Source organism: Peromyscus californicus, unplaced genomic scaffold (assembly GCF_007827085.1).
Source record: "Peromyscus californicus insignis strain IS unplaced genomic scaffold, ASM782708v3 Scaffold_22__1_contigs__length_63687245, whole genome shotgun sequence".
Classification (NCBI taxonomy): Eukaryota; Metazoa; Chordata; class Mammalia; order Rodentia; family Cricetidae; genus Peromyscus; species Peromyscus californicus.
In genome coordinates, this window is record NW_026294525.1 from 48286900 (window position 1) to 48305555 (window position 18656).

Genomic DNA, 18656 nt, shown 5'->3' on the forward strand with positions numbered 1-18656 from the left:
GGCCAGTGAGAGACTCTATTTTAACTAAAATGTATGCAAGGCCTTTGCTAGCTAGTGTCCTGTCAATTTGGCACAAGCTCAAGTCATTTTGAAAGAGCGAACCTCAGTTGAGAAAATGTCCCCACCAGATCAGCCTGTGGGCAAGCTTATGATGCATTTTCTTAGCTGATGATATGGGAAGGTCCAGTACAGCATGGGTGCTGCCTCCTCTTGCTTGGGTTCTACAATAAAGCAGGCTGAGAAAGCCATGAGGACCAGGCTAGTAAGCAGCACTCCTCCAAGGCCTCTGCATCAGCTCCTGCCTCCATGTTCCTTCCCTGTTTGAGTTCTTGCCCTGACTGCCATCAGTAACAGAATGTGATGTGGAACTTTAAGCTGAAATAAACCCCTTTCTCTCCAAGTTGATTTTGGTCATGGTGTTTCATCACAGCAATAGCAACCCTAACTAAGACCTAGGAACCTAGGAACAACATCCAAAGTTGTCCTCCAGACTCCTCCACCCAGCCATGAACCTTCCTCCTGAGAGTGTAATCACTGCTAGTGAATGTCATTGCTTCTAGGCTCCCTCAGGGGCTTGTTCTTGAAAAAAAAAAAAAAATATATATATATATATATATATATATATATATATATATATATAACATATATTCACTTGAATATTTATATCATTTCTATTATATAGTATTAGAATGTATTAAATATCAAGTGTTTCTGTATTCACCCAATTATATCTATATCTATATTTAAAGCAATTTTAGAATGTTTAACCTATATTCTTATAAGAAGTGAAAAAGAAAATTCTCCACCAAGAGTACCATATTCATGCATAGATTTTTTTTCTCAAGTCTTAGAATTTCTACCAAAAATTTAAGTATAGTTACTTGCCAAGAATTTTGTTTTTGTGAGATGGGGTCCCAGCTTGCCTCAAAGTCACTATATAGGGAAGGATGACCTTGAATACCTTATCCACCTGCCTCTACCTCCCATGTTCTAGGACCACAGACATGCACCAACCAAAATGTTTGCTTTTGTAGAAATTGTGCTTGTATACATTAAACTTCATCCTCTCCCATGTACAGTTCCGCGGGTTTTGACAAGCATAGTTGTGTATCCATCACTGAAGAACAATACAGAATATTTCTGTTATCATAGCATTTCCCTCGTGCATCATTTTTGTAGTCAACTACTGGAACTAATGTGCCTTGCCTACATTTTTATGTCTTTTATTTTTACTCTTTTCTTTGTATGCTCTTGGTTATTTTATTGGATGATTATAGAGGAAACTCCACCAAGGTATGCTGATCACATCACCTTTTTTTTTTTCTCGTTCTACTATGAAAAAATATTTAACAGGCTCTAAACATTGTCACACAAAATGAGGAGTACAAGCTTATACAGGATACTTATGATTAAGAGTATGTTTACTGTCTATAATATACTTAAACTTCCACTTACTTTATTTCTTTCTAACCAACATGCTAAGAGTTAGTTGGGAAATTGGCAGAAACTTTACTTTTAAGAAACCAATTAAAGTCACAAGAAATGCTTAATGATATTCTAATGAGTTATTAAGGAAGAACATGCAATAAATTCCATGGACTGAATACATAATTCATATTTTAAAACCATCATGTAGTAATTCAAATTGGATCAACACTTTAACTTTAGAATATACATACAAATTCCATTTTGCCTTGTTGATTTCAAAACTTACATATCAAACCAGTGTAGGCCTTATTGATGCTTCATTTTTCACTAACTAAAGAAAGTTCTCGAGAGAGCCCTTTACTCTGAGGGTGGCATCTCTCAGACTGGGTGTGCGTGCATGGATGTTTAGTCAGGGAAGAAGCTGGGATTTATCTCTAAACAATTTGCAGTTTTATCTCTTCTCCTACATTCTCTCCATGACTCCATAGGATGGAATCCGGTGAAAGTCACATAGCATTGGAGAAAATATGTGCATAGAATCCCTAAATAAAGTCTAAATCCTTTTAAAAGATACAAATAGACTAGGTTAGTGTTTCTATTGCAAATTTCTGTTGTGGAAAATGGCAAGAGGAGAAGTTAGAAAAATCAATGAATTAAAATCAAATATGTACTCACTTTCACTCTACCAATTTTTAAGATTGATTTTTCTCTGTTAGAAATTCACCTACCTTAATGTTAGAAATCTTTTCAGAAATTTGTGTCCCTATGATCAACTAAATAACATGATTTTGCCCCCCCCCCAGCTTTGTGAGCAAGATGATGTAACTGCTTCCCATTACATAAGCAAAAGACATTGCTTTCAGAAATAGTTTAGGATTCTGCCTTGACAGGCAGCATTTTTCAATTGGATTTAAATCTTGTGTTTTGAATATTCTCTGCAATAGGAGAGAGGCTGCAGGAATATTTATAACTTTGCTAAATAAAAGTAGAATCCAGTAGGGTTATCCTGGTAGAATCCTGGGAGTTTCTACCACACTAGGTTTCCACATTGCCCCCCAAATGCCCCCCATGCCAGCTGTCTCTCTCTGTACTGTCTCCCTCCATCCCATCTGTCTCCTCCACCTGACCTCTCCCACTCCCATCCCCACCCACCCCCAGTCCACCCACAAAAATCTCTTGTTTCCCCTTCCCAGGGATATCCTTTCTTCCCCTAATTGAGTCCTCCTTGTTACCTAACCTCTCTGGGTCTATGGACTGTAGCATGGTTATCCTTTACTTTGCAGCTAATATCCACTTACAAATGATTACATACCATGTTTGTCTTTCTGGGTCTGCACTACCTCACTCAGAATTATTTTTTTCTAGGTCCATCCCTTTGCCTGAAAATTTCATGATGTCATTTTTTTAACAGTTGAATGATACTCCATTGAATAAATGTACCACATTTTCTTTATGCATTATTTGGTTGAGGGACATCTAGATTGTTTCCAAGTTCTGGCACATAGTTGAACAAGTGTCTTTGTGGTAGAATAGGGCATCTTTTGGATATAGTCCCAAGAGTGGTATAGCTGTATCTTGAGGTAGATCAATTCCCAGTTCTTTGAGAAACCACCATATTGATTTCCATAGTGGCTGGACAAGTTTGTACTTCCACCAGCAATGTCCACAGTGCTCCTCATCCTCATCAGCATGATCTGTCACTTGTGTTATTGATCTCAGTAATTCTGACAGATTTAAGATAGAGTCTCAGAGTAGATTTGATTTTCATTTCCCTGATGGCTAAGGATGCTGAACATTTAAGTGTTTCTTAGCCACTCGAGATTCCTATACTGAGAATTCTCTGCTTAGAGCTTCACCCCATGTCTTTGTTGGGTTATTTTGGTTTTTAGTGTCTAGTTTCCTGAGTTCTTTTTATATTTTAGATATTAGCCCTTTATTTGATGTGGAGTAATTAAAAAAAAAAAACTTTTCCAATTCTGTAGGCTTCTGTTTAGGACTCCTAGTAATGGAGAATACCAAACCAGAACCTGCCATCTTCTGTAACCAGGCAACTTCTAGTGGTGGCACTGGGACACCAATCCAGCCACAAAACCTTCATCCTACTATCTATCATGCCTGCAATATGTGCAGGAGCAATGGAGGTATAGAACTTGTGGGAATGGGCAACCAGTGACTGGTCTAATATGAGGCCCATGCCTGACACTGCCTGGATGACCAGAAACCAAAGGCTAGACAGTCTGGAGGCTGAGGACAGAAAATAAAATTATTCCTAATGATATTCTAATATTCTCACAGATTGATGCTAGCCCAATCATCATCATAGAGACTTCCTCTAGTAGCTGATAGGAGCAGATGCAAAGACTCACAACGAAACATTAGGTACAGAAAGAGCCCAAATTGGAAAGCTCCATTGGGTTCCTTCCCTCAAAGCTCGAGGAACTCATGGAAGAAGGGGAGGAAGGATTGTAGGAGCCAGAGGGGTTGAGGAAACCAGGAGAACACGTCCCATAGCATCAATGAAGCAGGGCTCATAGAAGCTCTCAGAGACTAACGTAGCAATCACAGAGCCTGCATGGGTCTGTGCTAGGTCCTATGCAAATATGTTATGGTTATTACCTTGGTGTTTTTGTAGGACTCCTAACAGTGGGAGTGGGAGGGTGTCTCTCACTCTTTCACCTGCCCTTAGGACCCTTTCCCTCCTCCTGGGTTGCCTCACTGAGCCCTGAAAGGAGATTTTGTGCCTAGTCTTATTGTAACTTGATAGGCTATGTTCCATTGATATTCTTGGGAGGCCTGCTCTTTTCTGAAGGGAAAGGAGAAATGGGAGAAGAGTAGATCTGGGGTAGAAGGCAGGTTGTGGGGGAGGACTATAGGCAGGGAGAACTGTTTGAGAAAAGAAAACAAAACAAATTTTAAAAATAAATTGATTGTCAGAAGGGTGCAGATGGTCACTCTTTAGTAGACCTGGGAAAACCTTCCTTCCATTTTAATTTAGGGTCTGAGCATTAGAAGGGACCACAGTATTCATTCAGACACCATAATTCCACCTTGTATGGACAGTTGATGCCCCATGTAGTCCTACTATCTCCTCACCAAATATAAAAGTGGTGAAGACTGATAGGATGTGGTCTCTTTGAAATTTGATTTAATAGGATGATTAATTAAATGAGAGAAAGGTTAGGTAACAACTGAGAGGAGTCTGGGTGTTGTTTTAGGATAATTCAACATTCAAAAACAGATTTGACATTTTCCTGCAAACTATATGTTTCCAGCAGCTGTTAGGGTAATTATTTTGCCAGCTTCTAATTGCAGATGTTGGCATCTGGAAATTAGGAGTAAGTAGGAGTTTCTTTAGGGGATAGGATTAAATGTGTGTAAACATGAGGTTGCATCAGCCATACTCAGCTCTTGCAGAAGGAGTGGAGCTTCTACAAAAGTCTAATCACCGAAGACATTGAAAAACCTTAAGTCATATATATATAACATCAGATTTCAAAACTGAGTTAAATGACAAGTATCTATGGCCAGTGCAAAACAAGATAAAGATTTATTTAAGCAAACAAATGAAAGGAATTATTTTATTGAATTAATCACACAGTTGCTTCAATTCTCTCACTTAGCCTTGATTGTGGTGAGCAAACAAAATGCCCTTTTCTCCTACATTTATCTCTACAGCAACCTAAAGAGGCTGTTGACAAATATTCATTTTTGCCTTATGAAACAGTCTCAATGGATGACAGCAATTTCAAGAACGATGTGTTAGTCTCCTGAAAAGAGATTTCAGAAAGGAAAAAGGCACCCTTAAACATTTTTTCCAAGTCCTGTAATAATGTTGGCCATTGTGTATTTCAGTCGCAGGATGCTGCAGGTCAGTGCTTCTCCAGCAACTGGGGACACATACTTATTCCTCGAGGTGTGGTCCGTGTGTGTATGGTGCTGCTAATCACTAATTTCAGTCTCCTGAGTGGTGCTCTAAGATGTATATAAAGCTGCAGGGTGGAAGATAAAAGCAGTAAGATGGGGACTTGAAAACACACCCAAGCATGTGTTCTCTTAAAGTTACTACAGAGAAAATGAAAAAGAAAGTGGAAAAATTTTTGCAAATCACCAAACTAACAATGTGTATATGGAATTTAAAGAGCCTTCAAAATTCAATAAAATGATAAAAATAAACAGCCTAAACTAAGGGGATGGGGAAGGGACAGATGTTTCTCCAAAGAAGATGCTGGAGCAGCAAATTAGCATATAAAAAGATGTTCAATATCATTAAACATTAGGGAGATGCAAATTAAAACCATGATGAGGTAGCTGTGTGCATTGATGAGAATAGATATAGTTTAAAAAACTCTGACACAACCAAGTGCTGACAAGAATGTGAAATTATGACAAATCTTTCCCATCACTGTGACAGTACAAAAAGTGGAGCTTCTCGAAGATGTGTTTTAGAGTACCCCAGCCATATGACCTCCCAAATCCTGCTCTTACCAAGAGAAATAAAAAAAAATATTTATTCTAAACCCTGTATGTAAGTGTTGTTTCAGAGGTATTGATCATAACCACTCAGAATTGGAAATAACAGTGTGCCTTTCGGTGAGTGATTGGACAAATGTTCTCATACATAGTGGGATATATGACTCAATAATACAATGGACTAAGGAACTAATATACATATCTGTATGGAAACCCTCTGAGAGTATTTTAAAAAACAACAACTAATTTTCAAATGTTATACATTAAATTCTTTCATTTAGATGCTACTTTGGAAATAGGAAAAATCATAGCATTAGGAACAGATTTGTAGTCAACAGGGTGAGGGATGGACCAGCAGTCACTGGTTCTGTATCCTGACTGTGTTGGTAAGTATATCAGTTGATGATTAAAAATATTGCATGGAAAAATGTTAAAGTTAACATGTTAAATTTAACACATATTCAATTTTCAAATCGTTGCTAAATATCCAAACTATGAGGTAATAATCAGGCTTCAGTGTTACTTGTTCTATTAACCATTAATTAATAGTTCAAACCATTCATTGATGTTTTCATATTAATGACAACTATCTATTTTATGGAGATCATGCAGGAATAAAATGTTGATAAATTTTGCATAATTAATCAAGTCTCTTTGCTTTCTAAAGTAAGAATTTTATATAAAGTACTTTTAACTCATCAGATAACCTCAAGATACTGTCAAAGCCTTGGGAAAATCAGGCTGTGTCCGGATCCAGAGCAAGGGATCAAAGGGTCTACTATAGTAGAGCTAACAGAGTCTGAGAAAGTAGCATTTCTGCACCTCAAGTTCAGCTATGACAGCTTCAGATGAACATAGATGTTGGAAAAGCCTTTAAAAATCAAGATCCCTACTACCAAGAAGCAGTTGTACGACCTTCCTGGGGGGGGATATCAGCAGAAGGAACAAACATTTATTCACCCCAAAAACACTAGTGACAGAAAAAAGACACAAGTCCACCCAAGTCTAGCTCCTTGGCAAGCAGTTGAATTTACTGGAATCACTCCAGAGCACGGATGAGGGGTACTCACCGGAGAATGGGTGACTCAAAGACAGCCATGTCACCAAGAGCCCACCTCAGCATGAGTCATGAGGCACAAAAGCTGCATGCTCCCCCAGTCCCTAGCAATGTTTACTGCTGTTGCAACCTTGCCAATGAGCCTGTGACTCTCCTGGCTTTCTGAGCTTCCAGACTCATGTAGGTTTCCCCTGGCCCTCTTGTGAGTCTTAGAACTCCCTCCTGGAAGGAATGTGTCAAGTTGGAGGAGTCTATCCAACAGAAGCATTGAATAGAAACTCAGGGTCCCACTCCATTAGAGGCAGCTAGAGTTTTATCACAGGACTAAGTCCATCCTCTCTCTTCAAGCTTAGCCTGTCTCCTACAGTCATGAATTGCTGATTTATGAGTTAAGCCACTACCTGAGGCTCCTCCCTTAGATAGGATTTGCAGTCAGGGTGGAAAAGCAACGTAATCCAGAATAAGTGCTCCTGGCTCATTCTCTTGAGACCAATACAAAATTTGGGAGAGTGGGGGGGATTCTTACTGATCCTCAGCAGATGATTTCAGGTTCTTTCACTAATGGAAGAAGAATGAACAGAAATTTGAGAACTTGAAGGCTCATTGGATGGACATTTACTGAAAAAATAGTGCTCAGGGCTTAATTAAATTGGTGTTTTAAAAAGTGTGTTAGTCTTTAAATGTGTCTAAAATTAAAGTGTTAAGATGTAGCTAGAGTTTTTCTCTCTGTGTCCCAACAAGCCCCAGCAGTCCCTTAGCCCACTTATAAAATAAACATACAGACGTTTATATTATTTAAACTACTTGGCCATTAGCTCAGGCCTACCATTTTCTAGCTCTTACTCTTATACTAAGCCCATTTCTGTTAATCTATATGTCGCCACGTATTCCGTGGCTTTACCTGCTGCCTCTACATGATGCTCCCTGGACGGCAGGCTGGTGTCTCCTCCTCTCTGCCTTCCTGTTCTTTCAATTCTCCTCTCTGTTAGTCCCGCCTATACTTCCTGCCTGGCTACTGGCCAATCAGTATTTTATTTATCAATCAATGATCCACAGCACTTCCCCTTTTTCTTTTTTTTTCAAAAAGGAAGGTTTTAACTTTGACATAGTAAAATTACATATAACAAAATAATTATCAAGCAAGAATTACAGTTACAATATTAAAGAAGATATCCTATCTATCTTATATTTGTGAGTCTAAGGTTTTATATCAAATTTGAATGCACCAACAATGCTGAAAAACATTAAGTGACTGTCCAGGCTGCCAGCTGTCTCTGTCTATTCTTGCAAGATTCCCAAAAGTTGCTTGCATCCATCTTCCATTTCTCAGGTACCATTATATTCCTTCTCAGGTCTTTGATGGGATTGAAGGCTAGCAGTTATAGTTACAACTTAGTATATATATAATATCTTAGATAGAACATATTAAGTATCAGATTCAGGTTCTTTAGGATAGGACACTTTTGGAATGTTCTTTGTAACACACCGTTTACCTACGCTCTAGCCTTCTCTGTATTTTAGAATGTGTTTCTTCCTTGATATTGTTCGCATTGGTGGTAGTTCCATCTTATCTAGATCATTATCCCTCATTACTCCTGGACAATATTTGATAACCATTCCTTTGTATATAGTCTTGTATTAGGTTAGAACCTTCTTATTTAGACAAAAGGGGGAGATGTAGCAGGTAGGCATTCCAGCTTTGATCTGGAAGTTCCAACCCCCACTGAGGCTTCGGTAACTGTCACACCTACAAGGTGGGGCTGAGAGAGGACCCTGAAGACCCGAGATCTAGATGTGCTGGCTCTCTTGGTTCCTGGACCCTGGACACTGGAGGTAGACTGAGCAGAGTTCTCCAGAGAGCACTGCCAGACTGCGCCACACCTTTCCCAGACCCTGTAGCCTATCCCTTCACTTGTAAGTTGCCCCACAAAATAAACCTGCCTTTTAACTACAAGGAGTGGCCTTAATAATTTCACCAATATTAAGATTTCTTAAAAGTTTAAATATGTCCTCCAGAGGAAAGCTGAGATACTGGTCAACTGATAAACTATACATAATTTGCTCACAAAAATGTCTGCAAATGAGTTTAGTATGTCAAATTGGAAATGTTGAGCCATTTTATTTTATTACATTATTTATTTTGCCTTTATTTTATTTTATTTTAGACAGTCATGCTGGTTAGTGTTTTGTCAACTTGACACAAGTTAATGTCATATTGGAAGAAGGAATCTCAACTGAGAAAACACCTCTATAAGATTTAGGTAAGCCTGTAGTATATTTGCTTATTGACTGATGTGAACATGCCTCCCCTGGGCAGGTGATCTTGAGTTATATGAGAAAGAAGGTTGAGCAAGCCAGTCAACACCCCTCCACCATGGCATCTGCATCAATTCCTGCCTCTGGGTTCCTGCCTTGAGTTCCTTCCCTAACTTGCTTGAATGGTGAACTAACTCTAAGTCAAAAGATGAATCACTTTTTCCTCCCCAAATTGCTTTGTGTCATAGCAATAGAATTCTAACTGAGCTAAGTGTCATACTATGTTACACAGGCTGGCCTTGAACACATAGACCATCCTCTAGTGATCTTTCTGCTTCAACCTGAATCATAACTGGGATTATAGGCATATACCACTGTACCTGCACATGAACATTTTTAAATAAAGATAGCCAAAGACCAGGGAGAATATTGAGTTAATGGCTGCATTATTCTAACTACATTCTTCCTGTATTCTGTAGTATCAGTAGCCCAAATGTCTTAATTTCTGTCTTCTATTGGCTCTGGCATTGAAAGCATGGCTGTGACATTGAAAATGTGGCTATAGGACCATAAATGATATCAATATGATCCTTATTGTCACTTATGAGTTTCCTTTTTTGTACTGATGTTTTTATTTTTTTATAATGTGTTTCATATAGAGCATAAAATATGTGGCATACCACATTAAATTTTAAAAGAATACAATAATGCCTTTGTCAAGAGCAAAACTAATTTCCTGGATGAAGTTAGGAAGAATTTGCTTTATTTGACAAATGACAATTTTGTAAAAATTCTTTCATGATATTTTTGCTCCAGTAAATACATCAAAAGAAAATAAGTAAATCACACCTACCTCTACATATTCAAGATATTTTTCTTAAAGTTCAAAAATTACTCACTGACTGCCATCACAGTAAAAGCTCATGATTTATAGACCTATTATAACAATTACATCCAGATACTTAATAAGTTGCTCTGAGACATTTTGTTTACATAGGCAATATGAAAACAGCAGCCTGTTTTTCCAGGCTTTTCTGATAAGTGTGTCTACTACCACCTACTTTCATACTCCCTTCCACACTGCTTTAATAATTATAATTTTATAATGTGCTTTGATAACTTGTAGTTAAAAATGAATTAATTCACATTTAAGAAATGGATTCTCAATTTGTAATAATTATTCACACTTATCCCACAGAATAATTAGCTGACTCTCCTTCCTCTCCTTCCAGGAGAATTATGAATTGGCTTAGACTTTTATTAATGTATAACTAATTGAGCCATAGTCTCTGCTGTCTTTGTAGGTAGAAACCATAATTTGCTCTGTGTCTTTCATACTTTATATATAGCCAAGGACACTCAATTATAGCAGCTGCCACATGTCCAGTAACAATTTTTGCATGTTTGATGAGTAAATGTAAAACTGATGTCATACTTCCCAGGTTTTTAAGTTAAAAATAGAACTTCTAACAAATAACACAGCATGCCTAGTGTCTATCTTTAGGTGTGGATCTTTTCTCTTTTCTATTTCATACCTTATTCAAAACTCTGCTCTTCAGTTCTGAACTGTGACTGTGGCTATTTTCTAAAATGCTCTAGCTCAAAGCAAGACACCTTCTAAATTAATTCTAGAACTATTTACTGACACATGCAACTTTACTGTGCTTTTGTTTTATTTCATAGTTAGTATTGGCTAATATCAACTGGCCGGAGGAATGATTCTCTTCAAATAAAACACAACATACTGAGAGCACTTGAAGTTCAATGTAATTTCACTGCTTCAGGAAATAATCATGAAATAAAAACTACCTTTACTTTGTTCCATTTAAAACTCATAGGGAACTTACTGACTTACTATGTGTGAGGATTTCTGGGATCTGTTCTGTCTAGACTATCTAACCTAATCGGCAGCACACTGTGAGGCTGATAACAAATTTGATTCATCTATGTAAGAAAAAGTATATGTGGCATCAGTCTTTTCTTTGGACAAGTAGGTTTAAACCAAAGTATACATAGAAGTCAGGAAACAGCTAAGGGACTATGCAGGAGGTATTTCAAAGGAAGGGAATAGAACACTGGTTATGTAGAAAAAGGACAGGGTAATAATAATGCAGGAATGGGGTTCAATTAGGAGGACATGGCAGAGAAATTAGTGTGGGGAGAGGTGACAAGTACTAAAGATTTTGAAAAAGGCCATATGGAAACAAGTTACCTACCACAGAAGCTCACTAAAATATACACACCATCAGATTTTAAATGTTTACGTGGTATTATCCTATAATAGGGAGACAGTGTTCCCTCTAGACAAAGTAAGCTCTCAAGTAAAAATCCCAGGCCAGACATGGATAACCTCTTTTTGAGCTGTTGATCAATGGGGTCTCATATACTATAGACCATTCTCATAGCTCTTGATTACTATCTGGAACTTGATGGTGAGACCCTATTGCTGAAGACATCATACACTTGAGTCACAGAAGATGGAGAAATCAAGCTGGCACCAATCTAAAAGCTTCATTTCTTCTGGCTAGCTTGCATTCTGCTGGAAGGTGCTCTGCACACACACTACCAGGGCAGCAAAGTAATCATCACTCTTACCCAGCTCTAACCCTGAGAGCTACAATAATGAGTAGCCTGTCAAGATATGCTCACTGCTACAGTTTTGGCATCAATGTTATAGGAGTAACCAACCATTTTGTGATTAGATTTAAGGTCTATTCCATAAGACAAAACTCATATCTAGTGTGGTTCTTGGTTAACTGTTCTAAGAACACATGGATGGATAGGTCACAGGCCTTAGGGGAGAACCTACCACTACTATTCTAATAAAGGATTATAGAAATGCATTGACCCCTAAACTTTTAACTCTATAGACAAAGATCAGTGCGTTGCTCAACCCTCATGTGGGAAGCTCCTTCTACAGCAGTGGATGATAAATACAGAGACTCACAACTTGCCAATGTGCAGAAAATCAGAGACTATGGAGGTCTCAACCCTAAATGTGGCATCTGTCTTACACTTTATTGAGGAATAGGGGAAAGAAAGCTTGTGAGAGCCAGAGTTAGGGAATGTATACAACACAACCACATTTGCTGGACGTGACAGCATCACTGCACACATGAACTCACAGTGACTGTGACTGCATGCATAAGGCCTGCATAAGATCCTGCCAGACAAAATTCCATCCTAGATGGGGAGAGGGGTCATGAAGCTGAGGATCTGTAGGCAACTGATGGCTGCTGGAGAAAGGAAAACCAAACTTTCCCAGGAATATGGCCCCTGACAGGCTCCTCATGCCCCAGTAAACAGTTTCACACGATGCATATAGAGGAAACACCAGCAAGACTCAGTGGGTTAAAAACAATGAGTATGTGTAAGTGGTAGGGAAAGGTGGTAGAGGAGTTAGAAGGGAGAGAATAGGGGGATGGATTTAATAAAAACACATTATCTGTATTATGGAATCCTCAAACTATAAGAAACTACTATTAAAAAAAGAAAACGAACAAAACAGAGCACCTCAGACACCAGATGATTCTGACTCAGAGACATAATATTGTCTCAAGGTCACATACACATCATCACTTACACCAAACCTGGAGATACACATGAACATTCCAGAACACCGGGGCCACAAGGGGTGCTGCATTTCAGTATGCCCCACTCAGGCTGTGACCCTCTGGCTCCACCACTGGATACAATGGCTGACAGAAACAAGCTCATGACTCCATATTCCAGCGATGCTGTGTAACATGTCTCTTAACAAGAAAAGAGGATGAAAGGTGAGGGTAAAAATGAGAAAATGAAGCAAAGTGAACACAGGTGTGTTTGTAAAACAACCACCTAGAACCTGGATTAAAGAAGCACCCGAGAGAAATAACTGCCAGATGTTATGAACCCCTAGTGAGGTCTTGCAAGGCAGTCCCTGTGCCTCTGGATAAGAACAGGTGATGGATATTGCTGTTTGCAACACATCTGTGGTACTAAGAACATCCTCTGAGTTGCCCTTGCATACTCATTTAACCATTAAGTACCTAACGACCACGGTAGAATCGCCTATCAAATCTGTCCTCCTAGAAAGCTCTTAAGCCAGTTGCTCTGCAGTCTGAAGGGCTCGGCCTCAGCTAGACTGGCCATCCCACCCCATCACTGTAAGAGCAGCCATGCACAGCCACCTGTCTAATTTCTGTAAAAGGTCACAAGCTCTTCAACTATGAAGCGCCCTCTTTCTTCTTTCAAAAAGAAGTGGTAAATCAGTGAGTTTCAATTTTCCAGAATAAAACCCTACCCTAAGCGTGGGCACACTTTATTCCTTCTCCTCAACATCCTCGTAACACTGGTATTCAGCTGAAAAACCCTGAGAGGAAAGCTACCGGGTTAGGTTATGACCTAAGCTGAAATCCATTTTAATTTCTATTCTTGTATCAAGGTATTGATTCCATTCCTCAGATATCTCACCTGTAAGCGGGGAAATTTCTAGTGTTTGATGGCATGAAGCAGAATGGAGCAGTATCTGGGGCTGACTTTGTAGTGGCAAGCCAGTTCATGCTGCAGTAGAGTAATAAACATGCTCCTTGCAAGGCGCCCACGGGAAGCCACGGTGAGAAATAGCTGATCTCATGTGTGACATTAGCTTAGAGCAAGTGTCCTACAGCCAACCTTGAGACAGAGGCAAGATCATGATAGATTAACGCGTGGTGGAATGTAATAGAATTGAGAGACATATCAAAGCAATACATTACCAGATTATCAGATTATCATTTTCCCCTCACAAATACCTTCTCCTTTCACGTCTAAACAACATGGTAAGTATTCATCCTCTAAAATCTCTCTGTCTCTCTCCTATTTTTTGTGAGAGAGCAGGGTCTCAAAACAAAACAATTCATTCAGAAGCTGAGAAACAGTGCTTTAATAGGAGACCAGGAATTAAATGAATTTTCCATAAAGCTTGGCATATCATTTTAAAGAAAGGAAGGAAGGAAAGAGAAAGGAGAGGGGGAGGGAGGGAGAGAGAAAGGGGAGAAAGAACTATGCAATTTAATTGATCCTATTGTTTCTGGCTGACTATAAATAGGCAAGCCTTTTCTGGATATCCCCTGAATCATTTACGTCCAGTTCTCCTATTTCAACACTAAAACCAGCTTTTTCCAGGAGGCTATGAGAGATCTGAAAGGTCTGAAATTGTTAAGAATCAGGTCTTCAAAGGGAAAGAGCTTTCTACTGCCCCTCTCAACCTAAAAAGGGAATGGACCTCCCCAGGAAAGAGAAATAGAATAGGTACTGATGGATGAGTGGGGGAGTTGGGATTGAAATGGGAGGCTCAAACAGGGAGGGGGATGGAGCAGGGTGAGAGAAGAAACACAGAAGAGACAGCTGAAGCTAAGGCCATTGGTGGTTCCTGTGGAAGCCTAATAGAGTAAAAGCTGCCTAGAATATATACACATCATGTATGTATATATAAATGGACTCTCCCACGGGGAAGACAGAGCCCAAACTGGACATCTCTCACCAACAAATTATAGCTTCCAGTACCAAGAATGAATTACATATAATCAAGTTGTTGGCCAAAGAGGTCCCATGTGAACCCCCAAACAATCCATACTATTCCCAAGGCTATCCATGACTCTTCATAAACTGATTGGTAAGGCGCTATTGCTAAATATAACACCTACACAATTCACTGAACATTGAGAAGTCGAACTACTACCTACCTAAATCTTTCTTCATCACTATGAACTAGTAGTGTTCACGGTTCTGGAAAGTTCTCTGCATGCTGCCAAAGGAGCTAACCCAGCTACAAACCCATCAATCTGCGATGACATGTTTACAAGATGTGCTAATGCAGTAGTGACACAGAGCTTGTGGGAGTAACCAGCCAATAGCTGATTTGATGTAAGGCCACTCCATAAGATAGAACCTATACCCAACGCTGCACAAGTTGCCAAGAATCTGAGACTAATAGGCCAGAGACCTAGGGGGAAAACCGAATACTACTGTTCTGCTGTAGGAATGTAGCAATAAAATGACTCCTGCGACATTCTGCTATATTCATAGATCAGTGCCTTGGTCAACCATCATCATTGAAGCTTCCTCCTGCAGTAGATGGGAACAAATACAAAGACCCACAGGCAGACAATATGCAAAGAGTGAGAGAGGTTGGAAAACTCAGCCCTAAATGGAATGTCTCCACCAAATCTCTCCCTTTAGGGCTCAGGGAACTTTGTAGAAAAGGAAGAGGAAAGAGTGTAAGAGCCAGAGGGGATGGAGGACCAAGGGATCAAGGCCTCCTTTGCACAACAGGAATGACACACATATGAACTCACAGAGACTGGCAGCATGCACAGGGCCTGCACGAGTCTATATCATATGGGCTTCTAGAGTTGAAGGGAGAAGTGGACACATGTCCCATCACTAACCCAGAGGTTATCTCCAGTTGATAGCCACTGGCAAATGAAAAATTAGTTTTCTCCAAGGGAATCTCAGTGGGGAAATAAAGTACTCTTAAAGGTAGGCTCCATGCCCAGCAGTGGATGATCAACAGAAAATGAACTCAACAGCATCTCTGGAGGTTCTTTGCCTAATAATGTTGTCAGGACATTTGATTCTGTCCTACAGGTCCTTTGTGCCAAATAGGCTTTCAATTTTGGGTTTTTATGGGATTTGTGTGTGTGTGTGTGTGTGTGTGTGTGTGTGATCATGGGTATCTCTGTGTCTATATGTGTCTCTTGTGCTTTTTCTATGGCTAATTTTCTTGTTGTGTCATATTCTGATTTGTTTGTTTTTTCTTTATTTTATCTTATTACTGTTTCTTAGATGCCTGTTTGTCTTCTAACAAGAGACAGAAGTGTGTGGATCTGTATGGAAGGGGAGATGGAACTGGGAGAAGCAGGGGTGGAGAGACTGTAATCAGAATATATTGTGTGAAAAAAATCTATTTTAATAAAAGAAAAAAGAAAACAAATGGAAAACAAGAACACAGGAAATTTATTGTGATAAATTTAAGCATCTTATTCATAGTAGTCAAGATGAAATTGTTTCTGTAATAAACTAGGGCTACAGTTTATTGGAATTATAGGTGACTTTATTCTTTCAGGGGGAAAATAATAGTTTTGAACTATAAGGTAACCCAGTGAGTTTGGATAGTATATGAGTAGAGGTAAGAAGGATAGTGTGAAAAAATTCATCATAGTCAAAACTATTCCAAAATTCAACTTTACAGCTAATGTTATTAAAATTTTCCAGCCATATTCCTTTTAAAATATAATTTATTTAACATGTGTTTGTGTTGTTTATGCATGTTAGTGTTTGTGTCCTCGTATGTGCAGGCGTGCACACCTGTGCTTACATGGACAAAGACAAAGTGAGGGCATTTGCTTTCCTCCTCTCTCGCTCTGCACACAGTTCTTGAGGCAGACATTCTTTCTGGACCTAGGGGTCACCCTCAACTGAGATGGAAAGGAGCAAGCCCCAGAGATATTCTCATCTCTTCCCCCAAGTGCTATAAGAGTCAAAGGCAGGCATGGGCTGCCCAGCTGGTTATACAGGTACTGGGCCATGAACTCGTCATCCTTACTCCAAAGCAAACACTCATAACCACTGAACCCACCCCCTCCAGCTTCCCAAGCTAGGTCCTTGAAGGTAATCAGCCTTATGACAGACATCATTAAGACAAAAGATTCAAGCAAAAAAAATGTTAAGTGATTTCTATTGTATCTTGCTGAGATGCTCAGAGCTCTGTTATGTGAATCTGCTGATGTTGTTTAGAAAACAATTAAATACTCTCTGTGGCTTATATAAAGGAGAAACTCAACTTCTCTGTACTCCTAGCACTGGTCAGTGCTGAGGTAAAGGTTTTCACTTCTTAACTATGACATAAAAGGCTTTAATCAAACATTGTACTAGATGTGAGAGAGGAAGGTACAGCACTGGTGAAGAAGGATGGGTATTCCTGGACATATACACAAGAGCATTAGTGCTTAGTAAATAGAGGCTTAAGAGAACTAATGAGAGAATAAATATCCTCTTGGTATGAAGCTTAATAACACTTCACTGAGGACATTATTTGAATTAAGTCTTAATCATAGGACTTGGAGAAGTTAAGGAAGGTGGGGAAGAATGAATTTCATAATCCAAGAAACAGAACCTAAATCATGCAGGCTGTTCTCTAAAGGATAAAATAAGAGGGTTTTGCTTGTTTGCTTGTCTATTTTGTGTTTTGTTTTGGTAATTTCTACCCTCTGGAAATCTCCATAAATATCAAGATCAGAAGAAGGTAGACATGCTATAAGCCGATAGGAGACTCAAGAAAGTGAAGATAATAAGAGACACTCAATAAACACCAAAAGAATGAACAAGGATAGAAAGGGGCTTTGTCAATTCCCTGAGCATGAACTGGTGAAGACTGACAATTCTCATGTGTCAGAGGCATTGGAGTCCTTGTCAATAATCCATGTTCACTTGGGACTTCATCTGCTCCTCCACTCCTTACATTCACTCAGGGCTTTCTTTGATCCCCACACCTTAGCTTGGCACCTGAGAAAATGTCTGTTCAAATGATGGAGTCATGTGCTGTGTTAACCTTCCCTGGGGAAAAAATGAATAAATGTCTGACCATCCCTAATAGAGCATCAGTGACTGACCTAAGTAATGACTCTGCCCAAGTCTAGCTTGACAAACCAATGACTTTACCAGAGTTCCCGAAAGCAGCGTTATAGAAAGTCTTACCCCAGAATGGATGATAACTTCCTCAATACTGCATTGAATGACAGTTCTCAACCCCTCACCCTGATTTCAGTTATTTTTCCACCCTCTACACATGGTTGTACCTTTGAAGACCATGTGTAACTGTGGAAGATTTGCATGCGGCTGGAGGGGCACAGTAGGAACTTCCTGTATTCTCAGATGAAAAACTAACAAATCCTTAGAGTTCTTTCCTCTATGAGGGGATGCCAAGAGACCTGATCTATTGAGAGTCTCTTGCGAGTTATCATGGCTGCTCTTACTATGCAAATAATGGCTGTTATGCTTAGAGAATAGCATTTCGCCATACCAAGCATGATTAAGCATCAGTACCCTTGCAGTAACTGGATGCATTTCTGATAGGCAAACTTCTGTCTCTATGAGGTATGGTAATCAGAATATTTATGTAACTTTTCCTGGTACTTGCTACCCAACAAGAAGTACTGTCATCCTGAACTGGCTGGCTTTCCAGTCACTGATGCTCAGCATCTTTCCTTTTTTATGTGCATCTTTAAGCCTATGCTCCACTGTGAGATCCTTGAAGGCAGAATCTTGACTTGTCAGTGTGTATTTATAGCACAGGGTACTCAATAACAGGCTGTTTACATAATTGGATAAATTATGTCTTTTGTTATACAAATTGCCAGTGCTAAAACTGACAAAGTATTATGATACATACACTAGCAAAGTGTGTTTCTGTTTGTTTGCTTGT

At 39.3% G+C, this 18656-nt stretch overlaps 1 long non-coding RNA gene across 1 annotated transcript in view; it reads left to right on the plus strand.

Moving 5' to 3' along the window:
- The window catches only part of LOC128118621 (uncharacterized), a 131032-nt gene that overhangs the window by 103006 nt on the left and 9370 nt on the right, over positions 1-18656 (plus strand). Inside the window, exon 4 of the long non-coding RNA XR_008221275.1 lies at positions 9121-9216. This is a non-coding gene — a long non-coding RNA (uncharacterized LOC128118621). The remainder of the gene's footprint in view (positions 1-9120; positions 9217-18656) is intronic.